This window comes from Poecilia reticulata, chromosome 5 (genome assembly GCF_904066995.2).
Source record: "Poecilia reticulata chromosome 5, P_reticulata-male-v2, whole genome shotgun sequence".
Taxonomy (NCBI): domain Eukaryota; kingdom Metazoa; phylum Chordata; class Actinopteri; order Cyprinodontiformes; family Poeciliidae; genus Poecilia; species Poecilia reticulata.
The window spans coordinates 2,983,428-3,003,857 of record NC_088834.1 but is presented as its reverse complement, the minus strand read 5'-3'; the positions used below and the strand labels follow the sequence as shown (position 1 = coordinate 3,003,857).

The window sequence follows — 20,430 nt, the reverse complement described above, 5'->3', positions numbered from 1 at the left end:
ATGGCCACGCATTTCTCCAAATAAATATTGCACCCTGGAAGGAGGGTCACCACCTCCGTGTGTTTGGAAATAACTTAAAACATGTTTAGTTCCTGACTGGGAGGCGTTTGAGTCCAATTATTAAGAACAAAGGAGTTTAATGTTTGTTGGGCATCCAATTATTTGTGTTTTATGCTTCGCTTTAATTGCAGTCGTGTTTGTGGTTCACACGGCCATTTTGAAGAAATGCGCAGCCCATGAGAATGAAGAGAAATATGTGGAGTTGTTAAAAGCCACCACATCCAGCCCCGTTTCTCTCTTCTGGCTCTGAGAAAACCAGACTTTCAGTCTCTGAAACTTGCAGTTAAATTAAAGCCATCCTGACAGCCTCATTCAGGATGTCCTCAGTCCTGATAGTCCAGTAGGTTTGGTTGGATTGGAGGCCAAATTTTCAGCTGCACTGAGTCAAACCAACCAAACCCTTTGAAAAACCAGTTCCCCTCCTCACCTGTGGGGGCGCTGCGCCAAGAACCACTGAAGGAAAATACACAAAAACCACTGAAGAAGACGCTGAGCACAACTTCCTTCTTTATGAAATGCAAACAAAAATGGAGTGGTGTTAAATTTTGTGGTTGGCGGATTTCTCAAGCCATTTCTCCCACTAGCATTAACCTACCGTGTTTGTTTTAGTTGTATTTACCCAGAATGCCCTGCTCTGTAGTCCACTTCCTGCTTTGAGACGATGTCTGGTCCACTTGGTTCACATATACATTCAACGTCAGCAGAGTTCACATGGATTTTCTAAGCTGAGCTCCAACACGTTTGGTCAGCTGGTTTTAACACTGTATGCGTTGCACAATGGCTGCTGGCAAAGACAAGTGTTTTGTTGTTAAATTACCATCCTGAAACCACTTAGTGGATCTTTGTTTGTTGTGCTGGAGGCTCCATTTCTGCTTTTCAAAGACACACGGTTGTTTGAAGAGGCTGAAATCTGATTATGTTGGAATAATTTTATTCAATAAATGTAATTGACATGTTTTGTAACCCATAAATCTACCCTAACCTGTTCAAGAAAGTGCTGCTGGTCACCTTTAGTGTCTGAATGCTGTGAAAATGTGAAATAAAATTAATGGTTTATGGCCAGTAAAGCTGAATGTGCGAAAGCAGCCATTTCTCTTTTACAACTCACCGTGACGACACACCTTTTGGTTTTCACAGGAGATGTTTGTGTTGCGACTGCACGCCTTTAAAACGCCTCTGTGATTAAAACACGTTTTATTCATCTCAACATTAAATCTGCTCACAATGTTACCATGTATAATAAAAAGAAGTGACACCCGGTGTGTAACTGAAAACAGACACACGTAAATGTAGGTATACAAATCTGCCTGGTCAGTAAGACGCTGACACACACACACACACACACACACACACACACACACACACACACACACACACACACACACACACACACACACACACACACACACACACACACACAGACTCGGTATTCACACATGCTGCATCAGCTGGCCCGTTCACAGCCTCACCAACACATGTGAGGCACAGATAAGAGCGAAGAGACGCCGGCATCCTGTTTATGCTGCTCCACTCCCTCTGCACACGCAGCAGCTGATGATCGGATATGCGGGCGTGTTTCTGCTGCACGTCTGCTGCGACCCGGATGAAAGTGTGAAGCTGCAGTATTGTGTGTTTTCAGGCACAAAGCGCCATTTTACTGCTTAATCAGGTGTTGTTCAGTTGGTATAAAAAGGCTCTATATCAAATATGACAAAAGAAATTTTACTTTGTAATTCAACGCCTTGAAATTCCTCCTCTTTCTGAAGCTCCGCCTTCAGGAAGTCATCTCAACATGGCTCCTCTTTTAACCCTTTAATGTTTTTACTAGCGCTGCTCTTGAGAAGCAGTTTGCTGATTGCTGCTGGCTAGTCTGAAGGAGCTGAGTGGGGAGGAGCTGCGCCTTGAAGGCGGAGCTAGGTCCAACCAGGTGTTTTACACGGCTGAATGGTTGCCATGGAGACAGAGTAGTTAAGGATTTCTCAAACATGCATGAAAAGAATCAAAGCAACACTCTGGGTTTGTTTCTGATGAGGGAAAAACGTCACAACATGACGGAAAGATAAAAAACAGTCGGCTGCCCCTTTAAGGTTTTCCGCTTGGGTAAATAACCGGAACTGGTTGTATTCATAAATCAAGTTTTTTCCTCAATAAAGCAACTTTTTGCTCTTAATTTTAAGACATTTTTATGGTAAACTTGCATCTGTATTGGCCGTATTATTTTAGTTAAATAAAAATTCTCATATCCAGAAAATTGCTCAAAAACTTTTGTTAAAAAAAACCATAACCAAAAAGTTAAATTTAAAACAATATTAATCAGATGACTCATTAAATCAGAGACAGACAGACTTGAACTAGGCTTTGAGTTGGTTTTATGTTTTTAGAGAAACTTTACTCATATTATTAATGCACCGTTGGTACTTCATTGAAATAAAAATCTTATTTCCCCCTAAAACATATTAATAATTTCTCTATTTTTCACCTCATAAGTCTGAAATAGATGCTTAAGTCAAATTACCTTGAGAAAGAAAAAACACAGGCTGCAAATTTGGTTAAATCAATAAAAATCTTTATTATGTAAATGAATTTTTATTGCCATTTTTGATGTAGATATGTTTTTTGTGCTGAAGAAACAGAGACATATTTTCTATCTCTGTAGCATGAGGCCCTCTGCTGTTAGATACTGAATTACACATTTTTACCGTCAGACTAAACTTTGTTTTCCATGAAAAACCAATAAAAATGTTTCCATTTTCTGTTTGGATCAGAAATCAGTCAGATTCACCAACAGGCTTTCTGAAATGATGCATCGGTTGTAAATGTCATGTTTTATTTTTAGATTTTGTTGACGTAGTCACTTTGTCTTCATGTCAGTGGTTCCCAACACGGGGGGCCCGGCCCTTTAAAAGGAGCACGAAGAAGCTGAGGGAGGATCCAAGGTTTCAGAGGCAAAGAGAGAAAAATACAAACAAAAGTCCAGATGAGTAGTGTGCTGTGGTGGTGCAGGGGTTAAGCACAACCCACATATGGAGGCCTCAGTCCTCGACGTAGCCTTCGCAGGTTCGATTCCCGACCTGGTGACCTTTTCTGCATGTCTTCCCCTTCTCTCATTTCCCAATTAACTATCAAATAAAGGCCACTAGAGCCAATAAAACCTTTTAAAAAAAAGTCCAAGTGAAATTTACTTTATTTGTCTTTTATTATTAATTATTTAAGTTTGCATAAAAATAAGCAAATTTCAGAATTTTGACTTTAATCTCAGAATCCTAATTCTGTGCCAATCTATGTCCGAATCCAAACGAATAACCAAACAGTATTAGGTGTCAACTATGTTGCCAGTGTGTGAAAATAATCTCATAACTGTCTCTTCCTTGTGGTAGGATGTGTAAACCTTCATGTTATCCACGTTTAGAGATTGATCTCAGAAATTTTCTGTAAAAAAATTGGACTATTAAAATTGCCTTTCTCAAATTTATTTGTTGGTTTGAGCTTTAAGACTAGATTTTCCTGATGTAACAAACAATTTAAATAATTCTGATTTTGAGATTAAAGTCAGAACTTCTTTATGGCACTAATATTCCTCCGTAAACTGAGGCAGTCCTCACTTACTGATGTTATCTACAGGTTAGTTATTAAAGAAATCACCAGATTTTCATCAAATATTTGCAGCTTTTGAGATAATTTGCCAGCCTGATGTTTTTCTCTTTCTGCTGCTGCTAACAGTAAACATGCCAATAAAACTGGTTCTCATTTAGCCAGCTGATGGTTTTGATTACATGTTGTAAAAGACAGAGTATTTACCAGGTCATCCATGAATCCTTCTATTTCACCACAGGCTTGTGAAAACTTAAATATTTCAGTATGGAAATTCTGTCGTTGTTTCTAAATGGAAATAAATCCAAAAAATTCAGAAAATTATCCTGAAACTTTTCAAAACAACAATTTGTAGCTCAGGATTTCTCTGAGAAATGGTTAATATTATTATTGCTCGTTTGTACACAGAAAGCAAACATTACAGACTATCAGAGAGAGGTACTGATTGACAAAATAACCAGTTAGAGAGCAACTGGTTCTCTAACTGGTTTCAAAAAGAAAATAAAAAAATCAAAATGGATACAAAGACAAAACCTTTCAGCATATTCCTCTGAAATGCATCTGTCTTTCTCTCTCTGCTGTTGTTTTGAGCACGTTTCAATCCCCCTCCACAGCAGCGCCATGGCGACATGCCCAAGACTCGGCGCATCAGCATCCGTCGCCGTGGCAACAGCCGCGGACCAGGCCAAGGAGCCGACATGGTTCCCCGAGAGCAGCTGCAGCAGCGGAGCAGCATCTGTCTGCACGGCTTCAGACAGGAGCGACGAAACATGGCCGCCGCCTTCACTGCCAACCTGCTCGTTAAAGAAACACGAGGAAAACTCGTTACGTGTCATTATTTTACAGCGATGCAGCTTCACGACCTCCCTGTGGAAGCTGTTGTCCTGAAAAACTAAACCCGGAGTTTCATCGCTGCTGGTTTTCACCGCTCAAAGTCAACTAAACATCTCAAACAGACTGAATGAGCTTCATTTCTTTGGGGTAAATAAAGACATTTACAGAGGAAGCACAATGGAATAGTTAAAAGTAAACTATTTAATATAAAGAATAATAAAAGCATGGCTGCATCTATTATTTTAGCTATCGATTAATCAGTTATTTTGACAATTAATCAATTATTCTGATGATTAATCGGTTAAAATGGCCACATTCTGCAGATTTTTCACACAAATAAAGGAATAGTTCAGTTCCTTTTTTAAATAATAAAACATTTAATTGCCTAAAACCCAACATTGACATTCCTTTAGTGAACGCTTGACATGAACTTGTGAAAAACTCTTTCCTGGCTGTTCTGGCATCAGCACATTGTTCAGATAATCCAGTGACTATTTTTTTATTAAATGGTTTAAAATTGGATAGAAAAAGTTTCCTTTTTCTCCAGAATTTAAATCACGTGAAATTAAAAACTCACACGCTCTGAATATGTTGTGCTTTTTTCACCAAATGGCTTTTTGAGTCTGTCTTCTCCAGTTAATGATTAATCGATTACTAATTTAGTTGACTGTTTTAATAAGCGATTAATCACGATTAATACTATTAGTCCTTTCAGCCCTTTTATGTCCCTCTGGGCTCCAGAGGGACGAATAAATAAAACCATCCAGATAACCGCTGTGAGCTTAAATACTTTATCAATCAAATCAAAGTTATATTGATCCGTTCACTGGAAAATTACATCAACCAAGCTCTGCAGTTTTTCTCGATTTCTGGATGATAGAAATTAGCGCAAAATTTTCAGATCCTCAGATTTTTTCTCACTATGCAGCTGTGAGTTTGTTTTTGCAAATTTTATGTAATTATCAAAATCGTTGAGTTCAAGTGATGCTAACTCTCGCCTGCAGGTGGCAGTATTTCTTAATTGTACTAATCTGCGGCCTCAGCAAAAGTTTCAAGTAAAAAAATTTCACTCAGAAATTTGAAAGATTTTTGAATTTTTTGCTCACAAATCTTTGACTTTTCAAACTCAAAAATGTCCTTTTTTTTTTTTTAGATGAATATTTATTTCTGAATTATCTCACAAATTTTGGCCTTTTCAAACTCAGAAATTTAATTCACTTTTTTTTTTTTAGAAAACTTAATTTGCTTGTTTCTATCTAGAACGAGTTTAATATTCTGTTGTTTATATGAGTGCAAAGATTACAAAATGCCTTGCAAATATTTCTAAATTAGTGCCACAAAATCAGACATTTTTATTGCAAAAACTCACCAAAACAAATATAAAATCCTGGAGGGACTGATCACTGTGACAATATGTTCAATATAATTTAATTTTAAGAAATACTGATAAAACTGCAGAGACCGTTATTTGCTAAAGTTTTAACAGCTTGTTGTGTTTTATCACAAGCGGCGCTTGGAGAACATTAATGGTTTTGATGCGGCCCAAACTGACGCTCCTGCTGCAGAGTAAAAATAAAGTAGGCCACCAGGTTGATGCTCAAAGCTGCAGCAGCCAACTAAAAATACTGCAAACATTTTTAGCATGTGAACATGAGAGCTCATCTTTACAGGTTTAGCATGTTAGCTAAAGCTGTAGCAGAAACAGAAACTTTATCGACCCCGTTGCTGGGATCCCTCCATGTTTTTCATCTTATTTTGATGATAAGGAACAAATCATGACAGAATCTGATCGTTATTTTTCCCCTGAAATATGCCTGGAAATTAACAAAAGTTCAACTTTTAGAGATGAAGATGTGTTTTTGCAAGATTGTATATGAAAAGGTTTAAGAATAACATGCTGCAGTTTGCATTTTGCGCAAGTTTTGCATACAAATTACACGTGTACACGTTTTAAACATCGTAATTATCACCTAAAATATTTGAAAATAAATTTTGCTCTTGGTTAGTTTAGTAATCTGGTGTAATGAATCTCAAAGATCTTGTTCAGCCAAAGTTTTTCCAAGTAGTTTGTGATTTTGAAGGAGGAACTTAAATGCAAATTTCTGATCCAATTTAATTCTTAGACTGAACAAAACGATTCAATCTGGAAAAAAACAGAAGAAAAATCAACATTTACATGAGATGTTGTATGTTTAAAGCAGTGGTTCTTAACCTGGTTCGATCGAACCCCACGGGTTCGATGAGTCGGTCTCAGGGGTTCGGCGGAGCCTCTGCCGCGGAGGTAAAGACAGATTTGTGTAAAGTCGTGATGACGCCCCGCTTTGCCATCACCTCCTGCAGAGGATCACGTTACATTGCTTAGCCAATCAGAGGATCACGTTACATTGCTTAGCCAATCAGAGGATCACGTTACATTGCTTAGCCAATCAGAGGATCACGTTACATTGCTTAGCCAATCAGAGGATCACGTTACATTGCTTAGCCAATCAGAGGATCACGTTACATTGCTTAGCCAATCAGAGGATCACGTTACATTGCTTAGCCAATCAGAGGATCACGTTACATTGCTTAACCAATTAGAGGATCACGTTACATTGCTTAGCCAATTAGAGGATCACGTTACATTGCTTAACCAATCAGAGGATCACGTTACATTGCTTAGCCAATCAGAGGATCACTTTACATTGCTGAGCCAATCAGAGGATCACGTTACATTGCTTAGCCAATCAGAGGATCACGTTACATTGCTTAGCCAATTAGAGGATCACGTTACATTGCTGAGCCAATCAGAGGATCACTTTACATTGCTGAGCCAATCAGAGGATCACGTTACATTGCTGAGCCAATCAGAGGATCACGTTACACTGCTTAGCCAATCAGAGCTGCGGAGGAGCACTGATTGAAGGAGCTCCACTCTCAGCATGGATTTGAACTTGTGTCTTTATTTACTTCAGCAAAACTCACAGTTTTTACCAGATTCTGTAGCTTTCGGTGAACTTCTAAATCTGCTCCTTAGTCGCATCTTTTCGGGGTTGCTACTGCCTCTAGTGGCGTGGGGGTGGTAACACAACTAATATAATAACATTACTAAATCAGAATACCGCAAAGTCTTTATTATTATTAATTTTTCATTCTCTTAAAAATATAGAGCTAATTAAATGATCTAAACACCTAAAGACCTTAAAGTGGTTCCAGTTTCTCTCGATGGCCAACCTGTTGAAACTGTGGCAGATTTTAAATACCTTGGGTCGTTCCTGGACAGTCAGCTCAACTTTGCTGAAAACACTGAATATATTTTGAAGAACTGTTCTCAGAGACTCCACCTTTTAAGAAGACTTAGTGATCTTGAATGTCTTGAATTTGGAGGGGGGGGAAATCATACTTTATTTATCACTACAGAAGGGTTCAGTGAATGCGCATATGAAACTGGTGGGTTTGGTACCTCAAAAAAAGTTAAGAACCACTGGATTAAAGTAACAAGTCAAGTCAAAACACGATGTGCTTGAACATATAGAGGATTTCTTCAAATGACATCTGCAGTATTTTTATCTTCCTCTTTAAATTTCATCATCAGCAGCAGAATAAAGGAGCAAAAATCTCTCAAAGTCTCTCAGTCAGATCCATCAGAGACTGTCCCGAAGTTCTCTATGGGAGAGGAAAGCAGGAGGAGGAGGAGGAGGAAGAGGAGAAGGGGTTTCACATCCAGTTCTAGGACGAATATCCAAGCGGCCACAGAGGACCTTAGCTTTAAGCATTATGCTTCATCTTTGCCTTTAGGTGGCCAGGGTCAAGGTGTCCATTCAGTCTTGGGTCTGGCTCTGAGTTCACTGCTGCGGTCATTAAACCGATCATGATCTGAGGTCACAGTCTCATATCCATGAGCAGGAATGTCAATGTTATACTCCTCCTTATGCGAGTCATGAGGGACCTCATGATCCAAAGATGTTTCAGCTTTTACTTTCTGTTTTCTTTCTGTCTCGATCAGTTCTTGATTGTTTTCTTATATATTCTGTTTGTTCGGTTATTTTCACTAGAAAATGTCCACAACTATGTGGAAATTCACCACATAGTTGTGCTATTTGACATTTCCAATATAAATTTGCTGAATGGAATCACCTCAATTTAGAAAAAACGTGTTTTTTGATACATTTTAGTAATGGAAACATCTTTTTTTCAGAGCAAAATATGTTGTTTCTTACAGGGGAATTATTTTGTGTTTTGCAGGCACATAGCAAAAATCAAGTAACTATGTTATAAAAATGCTTTAAATATCAAATATGACTTAAAAGAAATCTAACTTTGTAATTTAACTCATTGAGGTTGGGCCTCGGACTCTTTAAAAACTCCTGCTCTTACAGGAACACTGCCTTCAGGAAGTCATCACAACATGGTTTCTCTATTAACCCACTAACATTTTTACCAGCATTTCACTGAAAAGTGGACAGTACAATTAGATTCAAAGATCCACCAGGTGTTTGCTAAATGCTGCTGGCTAGTCTGAAGGAGCTGAGTGAGGGAGGAGCTGCGCCTTGAAGGCGTGTCTACATCCACCGAGACGTTTTGCACAGCTAAATAGTTGCCATGGAGATTAAAGGATTTCTCGAACATGCATGAAACAATCAAGGCAACACTCCAGGTTTGTTTTAGATCACATTATAACATGATGGAAAAATTAAAAAAAGTTGATTTCACACCATGCTGCCCCTTTGAAGATGTTTAAGCCCATTTCATGCTGTCAAACATGTTCATTTTAAAGGGAAAGTAATAAGCAAAATTCACGTTTGCATGTCGTTGTACTTCCATTTGGGTTTCCACTGCATCTCAAAACAACCCAAGCACTTAAAAAACATCATCATTGTCAATATTTTAATGTTTTTTGCTGTCTGAAAATGAGCTGTTTCAAAGACCCAGGAACCCCAGCTAAGCCCTGCCCGTTACCTGGCAACCATAGCAGAGTTCCGCCCGTTACCTAGCAACCCCAGTAGAATTCCGCTCATCACCTAGCAACCCCAGCAGAGTCTGGGAGAAAATAACTGGTGATTTAGCTTAAAAGTCGGATAGATTTGGATAATTTGTCTTTTCATGAATAAAATAATCAGACTAGCATTTTCAGCATGTTTTCCCCTGATATTAAAATTTGAAATGCGCTCTTTTGCCAAAACATAAAAAAACCCAGAAAAAGTTGTTATGGTGGAGGAACATTTTTTCACAGTTTAAGCATTACGTTTTAAACTCAAACCTTTAAATAAACGGCAGTGGGGTTTTGTTTTAGGCACCTTTAAAACCACAAAATGAGAGAAAGGAGGAGGTTTGCTGCTGCATGGCGGATCATCAGCTCACTAGGTGTTACAGCGCGAGTTCAGACGACTACCACCACAAACACAAACATGCAGAAATAGTTTTATTTGGTCGTTTACGCGGACGTCCTGCTGAGTTCTGTGCTACAGGAGGAGGAAATTCAAAAGGAAACTCTCTGAACTAATCTGGACATTTTTGGGAGTGTGGTGAGCGGAAAAAGAAAGAAAGAAAGAAAGAAAGAAAAACCGGCGCTGGGTCTTCCAGCTCTTTCTGGGCTCAGGGCCAAAGCGACTGGAGGAAGGAAGGCGGGAGGCAGAGGAGGAGGGATGAAGAGGAGAGGAAGGAGAAAGCAGACAGGATCTGCAGGGATTGCAGGAGCACGTTAACCCTTTCCAGACCAGAACATCTCCTGGATTCCCCCCATTTTACGATTAAAATTTTCTTCAATTTGGTGATTAAAACGTCTCCTGTTCCCAAGGAAAACTGCTCTGTTCAGAAACTTTAGAGGAAATCAGAGTTTAGAGTGTGAAATCTTGTAAAAATCTGCAAACACCTGCTGGTTTTTAGCAGCGCTGCAGCAATTATGAGCAACTGTTTGTCCTCTGTTTGAGAACAAAGGAAGACGAGGAGGAGATGATTTTGGACTTTAAGGAGTAAAAATATGGAGGAAGTTTTGAGTTTTTCAGCTAACTATTATGAACTGTAAAAGGTTAGGAAATAAGCAAAAAATGACTATGAACAATGCTGAAAATTGTTCTTTACTAATAACTGATGAATATTCAACAGAAACTTCACCTCAACACTGCAAAAACACAAAATATTACCGAGAATTTTTGGTCTATTTTCTAGTACAAATATCTAATTACACTTAAATAAGACAAAACTAGCTCACACTTTTCATTAGTGTTATTATTGTTTGAAAACAAGCTCTTGTATCTTTATGAAAAGTTACTAGTAAGTTAGTTTTGTCTCATTTTAAGTGTACCAAGACATTAGAAAAAAAAGAAAACTTAGATTTTGTGTTTTTTGCAATGAATCCAGTGACCAAACTGCAAAAACACAAAATCTTCCCAAATATTTTTGGTTTGGTTTCCAGTGCAAATTTTACACTCAAATAAGACAAAACTAACTTATTAGTAGCTTTTCAGCAAGAAGTTTGTTGAGTTTGAGTTTGTTTTAAGTCAACAATTTCTTAATATTGATTTTTCCCTCATAAGACATTTTTCTCATGTTTTAAGTCAAATAATCTTTCAGTTAATCTCTACCTTTAAAAAAATTCCGTTGTAAGGAATTATTATCTTAAGCTCGTATTTTTTTTCCCTATTTCTTTATTGCTTAGAAGTAAAAGTTAGCATATCATACAATTATTAATAAAGCAAATAATTGTATCTAGTACATTAACAAAAGAAGTAAAAGTTACTTCTAAGCAGGGCTGGTCTTAAATCTTTTGGGGCCCCAGTTTCATTTGTGGGCCCCCCACTCCAACATGTCAACGTCAGATTCTTCATCATTCCTAAGCTACTTTTTGTAGCAGGGATGAGGTTAAAGTCAGAGTGGTATGTTGTTCTAATTATTTGCATTTACTCATTTATATCAAACAGATTTTTAAAAACAAAACGTCACCAGTAGGACAGGAGAAAACATGAATGCATAACCAAGAACAAAATAATTAGCTTATCACTACTTTTCAGTTTGAAAAGGAGTAAGAAGAAGTAAACGTTTATTTACTGTTTATCCCTTATCTCAATTTAATAAAAAGAAAAAAAATCCACTCAGTGATTATCAGAAATTTGTAATTAAAAAACATGCTTACTAACAAATAAATTATATTACATGAAACAAAATGATTACAAACGGTTTCTCATAACAGGAGAATTTACTGATCCTTGATAATCTGAAAGGTAACATCAGCCAATAAACACTAAATTTACAGTTAACAAGTTTGATAACTTATATTTCCCCAATAGCGGCAACAGCAGGGAGAGTTTAATATATTATATGTACCAACTGTAAAAATAACAGAAATCGTTTTTCCATGTTTGATAGCAGTTAGTTTATTTATTTTATATTTATACATGTATTTTATCATGCTAGCCTGATGCTCTTGGGGGCCCCCTGTTGGTGTGGGGGTCCTATGCAGCCACTTTAAGTTAGTTTTGTCTTATTTTTAGTTAACTAAGATTTTTGCACTAAACTAGACCAAAAATAATTTGATAAGATTTCGTAGTTTTTGCAGTGTATTCCCTGAGATTTCATCTTCAAACACCACAGTTCGGTTTTTTTCCCCAATATTATGCAGTAAATTAAATCAGGACAACTAAAATACAGTTTGTTGCTTTTCAAATAAGAGATTTGAGTTTAAATCCACATTTAATCATAAGTTGTTGGGTTTTTTTCCTGCATGTTGCAGTTTTTCCGTCTTCATCCGGAAGAGTCACAAAACGCTGAAAGTCGGATAAACATCTCCAATGGCCGCCTGGCTAATTATGTATGCAGGGACGGCGTCTGCAGGAATCGTTTGCTGCACTGTGACTGCAGCATCGTTACTGTGAGTCTAACCTCAGCTTCACATTCAACTTTCCCTGTTTTTATTTAATGTTCTGTCTGCAGTGATTCAGGTTTTCCCTCTGAAATCCTTCCACCATGAAATTCATTCATCGATCTCTGTAGTTGTGTTTGATTCTCTTGTGGACGTTTTTTAAAAAAATGTGTTTTCTGCAAAAGATGATCTGCTGCACTGAAAAAACTTACTAACATTGATTCAGCTGGAGCATGTAGGTATTTAAAAATGATAAAAAAGCATGTACATGCTCAGAAAAGCAAGAAAATAAAGCAAATTAATAATAATAATAATAATAAGCAACTCTACAAATGATTAAAAAAAACACTAAATTTTTGGTGCAGTCAAAAACCAGTCTAATATCTTCATCAATTGCATAAGTACAACTAAAAAATTTAGCTAACATGAATAACTGTATCGGGGCTGCACAGTGGCGCAGTTGGTAGAGCTGTTGCCTTGCAGCAAGAAGGTTCTGGGTTCGATTCCCAGCCTGGGGTCTTTCTGCATGGAGTTTGCATGTTCTCCCTGTGCATGGTGGGTTTTCTCCGGGTACTCCGGTTTCCTCCCACAGTCCAAAAACATGACTGTCAGGTTAATTGGCCTCTCCAAATTGTCCCTAGGTGTGAGTGTGTGTGCATGGTTGTGTGTCCTGTGTGTCTCTGTGTTGCCCTGCGACAGACTGGCGACCTGTCCAGGGTGTACCCCGCCTCTCGCCCGAAATGTTGGCTGGAGATGGGCACCAGCACCCCTCCCGACCCCACTGAGGGAAAAAGGGTGCAAGAAAATGGATGGATGGAATAACTGTATCTGTACATTAACAAAATAACTTAAAGGGGCAGCATCGTGTAAAATTGTTCCAATGTTATTCCTTCAACAACAAAAATCACCTAGATTGTTGCTTTGATTCTTTTATGCATGTTTGAGAAATTCTTACTCTCCATGGCAACCATCAACGGTAAAACGCCTGAGTGGACCTAGCCCCGCCTTCGAGGCGCAGCTCCTCCCACACAGAGCTCCTTCAGACTAGCCAGCAGCAATTAGCAAGTTGCTGAGCTCATTATAGGAGCCACTTCTCATCGCAAAGCAGGTAAAAATGTTAAACGGTCAACGGAGGAGCCATGTTGAGACGACTTCCTGAAGGCGGAGCTTCATAAAGAGCAGGAGTTTTAAAGAGACAGAGGCCCAATTTTAAGGCGTTAAATTAAGAAGTCACGTATAAAGCAGTTTTATAACAACTGAATGCAACATAGTTACTTGATTAAGTGCCTGGAAAATACGTAACTACCCCTGTAAGTAAGTAGTTAGAAAAACAGCAATTAGATTAAGTAAAAAATCACATAAAAAATTAAGAAAATTCAGTAACATCTACTGACTGAATTTCTCAGTAGATGTTACTGATAGACAGAAGGTCAAGGAATATAAAAGGTTGTTTCTTTTGTTTAGTTGAGTAATTGTTTTCTCCAGACATTTATTAAACACTGTGCGCTGGCGGTTACCATAGCAACCAGTCACCGACAGCTCCGCCCCTTTTTCTCTGTTGCCATGCGGATCCTAATACAGCTGATCCTGCATTAGGATCCGCTCTGTTTTCTTTACAAGTACGAGGTTTTAGCATATCATACAAATAAAAGCACATACTGTACACGGGTTCATGTGGAATTTTACCACGTTTTATATACGATTTTAACTTATTAATGTTGTGCATTTTAGCTAATTTTACGTCTAAATGTTGCTAAATGTCAACTGTTGCTGTACTGAAGTCGTTTTCTAAACCACAAAAGTTCTGATTTATTGAGGTTGTTGAATATTTCAGACGCTTAACGTTGGCCTCTTGTTACCAAGGGAATTAATTATTGTTGCATCAATCTGTTGGTTTGAGGCGCAGTTAGTGAATAAGCAACGTCTTAAAACAGAAAGATTTTATTTTTAACATTAAGATTTGAAGAAATATTTATTTTTTGGTTGCAACTAAGTGCTTTTTTTTTGTCAATTTCAGTAAAAACATGACGTCATGCAAGTTGTTGAATTCATTTTTTTTCTCCTTTAACTGTTCTTAATGTTCGCAATTGTAATTTTAGCTTTGTCTTTTTGATCAAATTCAGTATTTTATCCTTATTTTTCTATTATTTTTAAGTACTTTATAAATAAAGTTGGATTGGAAAAACAAGGTTCCATTTTAAGGAAATATATTAATTCTCTTGTGTCAGGTCTTTAAGACCTAAAAATGAAAATGAAATAATAAAAATCAGAGGTCCAGAGCATCTTAATGAGATTCATGGACAGAGCAAATATTTGGTTAACTATCTAACTATGTTAGATAATGATCAATATCAGATAATATTGATCATTATCTTACATGGCAGCCATGTTAGATTTTGATGGAAGGGTTGATCATAGAAATTCAACTTTGACACTTTGTTTTGTTTTTTAGTCAGGAAATGTAAAAATACAAAACCAATGCATGAACACTGATATTTATGTTTTTATTGACAGAATAGGAAATGATTGGAGAATATTTGCTCTGCAGGTGAAACTGACAAAATGTTTTCTTATAGTCACACACCTACAGACGTAGGTAAAAATAAAAAAAGCATAAAAGTTCAGCTGAAAAGTGACAATAGGGCCATTGTAGAATAAGACGGCAGGAAAAAAGTAAATTTTTTGCCAAAAAAAAACAATTCTGAAATTTTTAGATTAAGCTAAAAAAAAAAAAAAGTTTCTAAAAAAACTTGCAGAAAGTTTCTACAAAAAAATTGGGAGATTCTGAGATCAAAATGTTATGCATTTGCCAGAAATGATTAGTAAATCTCCAAAATCTGGAAAATCCTTGAAAACTTCTGTTTCAAATTTTTGACTGTCGAAAATTTTTCCAAGAAAATGTGTAATTTTTTTTTCCTTGCAAATTTCAACTTCTATTCGTTTATATGTTGAAAATGAGATTAATCACACAATTTTGGAACTCAGAAATTTTAGAATAATCACAAATTTTTTTTTTCTCCTCAAGTTTTTGAGTTCAAAGAATGTCCAAGTATTTTTAGAATTTTTAGAACGATCTCAAAATTTTTATTTTCTTGCAAATTTATGACTTTTGGAGCTCAGAAATATTCAAGATTTTTCTAAAAAATTTGAGATTCATTAATCTTTAATTTTGCGTTTATTCCTGGAAATGTAGAACTTTCTGAACTCTTGAGAATCACGAACACTTTTTTAGAAAGTTTCTAAGAGAAATCTCAAAATGTTATTTTTTTTCCTGCAAGGGTTTTTCTGAAATATTTCTGAGATTCGTTATTCTAAAAATTATAGAATTTTTTAAAATAACAAATGTACAACTTCTTCAGCAAATATTCTTGTTTCCCCCCTCCCCCCTAAAATTTCTAAGATTAATCTCAATATTTGAGGTTTTTTCCCTCAAACATTTACAACTGTTTAAGTTCTGAAATTTCCAAGTTTGTTTCCAGAAAATTTCGAAATAATCTAAAAAATTCCAGTTCTTTTTCCTCTCAAATTTTTTGAGCTCAGGAAATGTGCTTGTTTTTTCTATAACATTTCTGAGATTAATCTCGAAGTTTGAGTTTTTTCTCAAACATTTTCAACTGTTATAGCTCAGAAATTTCCAAATTTTTCCCAGAAAATTTCTGAGATTCATTAGTGCCACAATTTATTTTTTTTCCTTGCAAATTTACGACTTTTTGAGCTCAGAGGATCAAGTTTTTCTCGAAAATTTCTAAGATGAACCAGCTTCTTTTTTCTGTTGCTTTGAGTTTTTAGATATTTTCTAGAAAAAAATTGCAAGTTTGTTTTTCTTTCTGGAAAATTTCTGAAATTAATCCAAAAATTTCCGAGTTTTTTCTTGCACATTTTCAGCTTCCTGAGCTCAAAGAATCTCCAACTTTTTTCTAGAAAATGTCTGACCCAAATGTAAAAATTTGAGGGTTTTTTTGGCGGAAATTTGCTCCTTTTTTCCTACCTACAATGACCGCAAGCCGGAGCACCGACTTCCAGCGGTTTCCAGCCCCGCAGCCAGGCTGAGCATCCGGGAAGCGGAACCTGGAATGCCGCTTTGCTTTTCTTTCCTTCCGCTCTTCAGACCCGGCAATGATGGAGGAGCAAAAAGCGACATGATTGGTGGATGCAGCAGGCAGCGGCGGAGAAATGCAAACCTCTCGGCTTTGTTGCATTAGAGGGGGGAACGCCGGATCCTGCGGTGGGAAGCGGACTGGATCCTCCCGCAGCTCTGCGGTAAGAACAAAACCCAGACACACAGCAATGCGATTCAGTGAGAAGGGTGGAAAAAAAAAAAAGAAAAAAGAAACAGCCCGGGGGTGCCGCGATAGCTCTCAGACAAACCCGGCTCGGCTTGCTTTGCGTGACAGCTGCGGGACCAATGGAAACATGCGGGAAGCCAGCTGCGCTAAAGGCTGCAGCCAATGGAAAATGTGAGATCCGGAGAGCCGAGGTTAGGCTGGCTGCAGCAGCCAAACTTCCCAGTGAAATTTAAAAAAAGGCTGTTTGTGTTTTGGCTGCTGCAGAGGCCATTTTAGGTAAGAATCGTCCTCTAAGTTGGGGATGCGGGGGGATGATGTTTGCGGGTGCAGACGGGAGCTGGAGTCCCGCATCCAGGCTGAACGCGGTGCGGGCTGCTGGAAGCTTTATGTGGATTAAATAGATATTCCACTCCTCTTTTCTCCCTCCCTCCCCATCCCTCTCTCCCTCCCTCCCTCTCCGTTGCGTGCTAATTTTTTATGCATTTTTCTAAACTGTCATGGCGATTTTGTGTCCTTGGAAATAAAAAAAAGCAGCGGGCTCCTCTTTTTCTCCGCTTCTCGGGCTCGCCGGGGTGAGACTGCGGCCGGGAGTCCGGAGCAGGTGAGCTGTCCGCCGGGGGGAGAGGCTTTTCTCTCCCCGGGAAGACGGAGTTTTTAGCGGCTGTCCACACGTGTAAAGGAGACAGGCGGCTGTTGGGATGTATTTACAGCAGCGATGCAGTGACATTACAGAAGCTAGCTCTGAGCTAGCTGCGGGGGCTAACACCAAACAGGACTCTCTGTCTCCGTTTCTCCTTCCTCCCGGTTTTTTCCGCTGCTTCTCCCTCCCGGTTTTCGGTTCTCCTCACCGCGAACTTCTCTTCCCATCCTTAGCCAGCTCTCCCAACTTGTGGCAGCTAGCCGCGTTAGCCCCCGCAGCTGCTAGCCTTCATTAAAAAGAGGTTTGAGGACGGCTAGGCTCTTATTAGCCTCTTAGCCTCCTGACTCATTACAGCAGCCAGGTGTGCGGGAGAGCTCACGCACACCTGACCAGGTGTTGGAGACAAAGGATGGCAGCTGAATGCTAACACACCTCACTCCTGCCTGAATGCATACAGGCATATTTATGTTATGTTACATGCTGCTAGAGTTATCCAGTTTGCTATTTTTATTTTCTATTATGTATAAAGAGAGAGAGAGAGAAAAAACTTGTTTTCTATTTGAAAATTTGAGCCGATATTTATATTACTGTTATGGACGATATGACTGGAAAAACGTATCATGATATACATATTTCATATCAGTGGATATCAATAATTACTGATTTTTGGTTTTGTTTTAAATATCTTAAGTGCTGCCAAATTTGTGGCATAACTTTTCCTGTTTAGTCACAGTTTTAACTCCACTACATTGTTTATTTTTAAGCAAAACCTCAACCTGCTGCTGAGCAAGTTACTCAACAGGTTGTTGCTAGGTAACCAGAGTGAGTGAGTTGCTAGGTAACCAAAGAGTGAGTGAGTTGATGGCACTAACCCAGCTTAGCTAGTGAGAAGTTGAGCAGCTAGTCTTTCCTTTGCCTACATCTCCCAGAATGCTGTGCGCTCCTGGATCAGAGTTCAGTGAATATTGAATATTTTATCTATTGATATTTATCATGTGTCTATTGTGATTTATATTATTATTGATTTATTGCCCAGCCCTACTAATAACTGATATCTACCAATATTACTTATATTTTTAAAAAAAGTCTACACCGCTCACTCCTCGGTTCTTCAGTTAAACTTCCCACAATCCTTTGCTGTATCACTACTGCTGTCACATGACAAATGGCAACTCTCTCGCTTTACCTCCAGAAACAAACGGCAACAAGATGGAAATAAATGTTGGAAATATAATATCGGCCGATACCGATGTTTTTGCCGATATCTTGTATCATATTTTCTGGATATTGTCGGTTTTATATCCAACAAAAAATGAATGATTCTCCATTCTTCCACATGCTAGCTGTTCATGGCTTCTAACCAGGACCGTCACAGTAAGCAATAAATCAATTAATCACATGATAAAAAAATTCAATAACTTCCATTTACATGATTTATCGTTTTTCTCTCTTTCTACTAGAAACAATAGGGTTGAGACCAAAACTCTATTGTTTTGGTCTTAAATCGTCCTTTTTTTTGAAGGATAATTTTGCTTGTTTATTTATTTTGTGTACTTATGTCTTCGAGTTCCAATGTTAAATGTACATTAAAATTTAAATTTTATTTATCTTTTAGAATGTGTTTTTGCATTATATCGTCATTATTGTTGTTATGCTTCTCAAAACAACAATATTATCGTTTATCGTATAACCTATGGGACAATTTATCGCCTCGTAACACTTGTTATCGTGCCTGACCTTGGATGTTGTCGTAACTCGTACCCTGAAACAGTCGTCATGGATGGTGATGCTGTGGTCAGGAAGGATCTCCAGTAGCAGTCAGTCTTGCAGCGAATCTAAAGAGGCCTCTGACTTAAGACTGTTGCTGAATGACAGTAACCTGTCGTGGATGACACCACCAGCTACTAATCCATTTCATCTGCTTTTGCTGCTCCTCTTTTGACATATTTTCTGTCCGTTTGGGTAGAAAAGATGTTGGAGTCAGAGAGATGATGTCTCTCTGCTCTGCATCCATGAAGCGTCTTTTTCCAACTCCTCTGGGGTTCCTAGTTTAGGTGTAATTTGAGCTTAGCAGATGCTAATACACTGGAAAAAAACCCACCTTGTTTCCACGGTTACACATCATAACAAATGCATAAAAGCTTAAAAAGCAGGAGTGGAAAAAATTAATCCAGCTGCTCAGCATCCAAAAAAAAAAAGGAATAATTGTGAAAAAATTATAAACAAAACAAGTAGCAACTTGTTTCTGCTTAAGACTGAAGGTCGTCCCCACAGCATGGTGCTTCCACCACCCTTTTGTTTTTCCTCGCAGTTAGCATGGCGCATTCAGGGCGTTTTCCGCCACTGCTTGTGGAAAACTTGAGGCGCGTGGCAGACAGTTGTTTTTAATCATGCAAATAGTTCACAGAAGCCAGGTTTGTGGAGTGCATGAGTAATAGTCGTCCTTCCAGAAGATTTTCCCTCATGAGCTGAAACAGTAATGTTTGTTTATTTTATTTACATCACATAGAATGAAATATATCTATACAGTTGATTGCAAAAAAGCTTAAAACCTAAAAACAGAAATGAACTAATTTTCTTTACTTGACAGTAAGGATGGGCAGTTATCATTTATTGAATTGTTTATCATTTATAGTGGAAAAATCCTTATGTTAAGAATTAAAATTATCGTCACAATAAATTTCATATAATGTTCAAAAAACTTATTAAAATGTTATTTTTACTACTTTCTCTCCAGTTTTTGTCCATGAGAGCATCAATAAATATCAGTAAATTATTACAATTTTTAATACTTGTCCTATGTGGCACTTGAAAATAGAATTAAATTAAGTATTTATGTGCAGTTTAGTGATATAAATGACACTTTTTAAGTGTCCTATTTCAAATAGGAATGTTTTTCAAGAGCAGCATTTACATTTGTGGCGCTATGAATGCTACGATATCTGTTGATATCGGTAGGAATACAAAACATCAGGATAAAATTCAACTTTCTGCCCCTACTAGACGTTTAAGAAAAATTATAAGCAGTCTTTTCACAAATTGTTTAATATTTTTGGCTATACGTTGGTTTTATTTACCTGGATTGAGGGTAAAACAGTTTTTTTTTTTACTTTAAAGGTTGCAGAGCTCTGGCCGAGGCCATGCTAACAGGAAGGTTTGATTCAGTAACTCTGGATTGTTTA

At 37.8% G+C, this 20,430-nt stretch overlaps 1 protein-coding gene across 5 annotated transcripts in view; it reads left to right on the top strand.

Moving 5' to 3' along the window:
* Positions 1-16,439: 16,439 nt before the first annotated feature.
* chd6 (chromodomain helicase DNA binding protein 6) overlaps positions 16,440-20,430 on the top strand; it is a 67,768-nt gene continuing 63,777 nt past the window's right edge. For 3 of the 5 annotated variants that reach the window (XM_008408314.3, XM_008408315.3, XM_017304897.2), the window contains exon 1: positions 16,804-17,209. The gene's annotated coding sequence lies outside the window, so the exon portion shown is untranslated. Of the gene's footprint in view, positions 16,583-16,754; positions 17,210-20,430 lie in introns of those variants that run through there. The other 2 variants (XM_008408312.3, XM_008408311.3) reach the window with 2 other exon arrangements.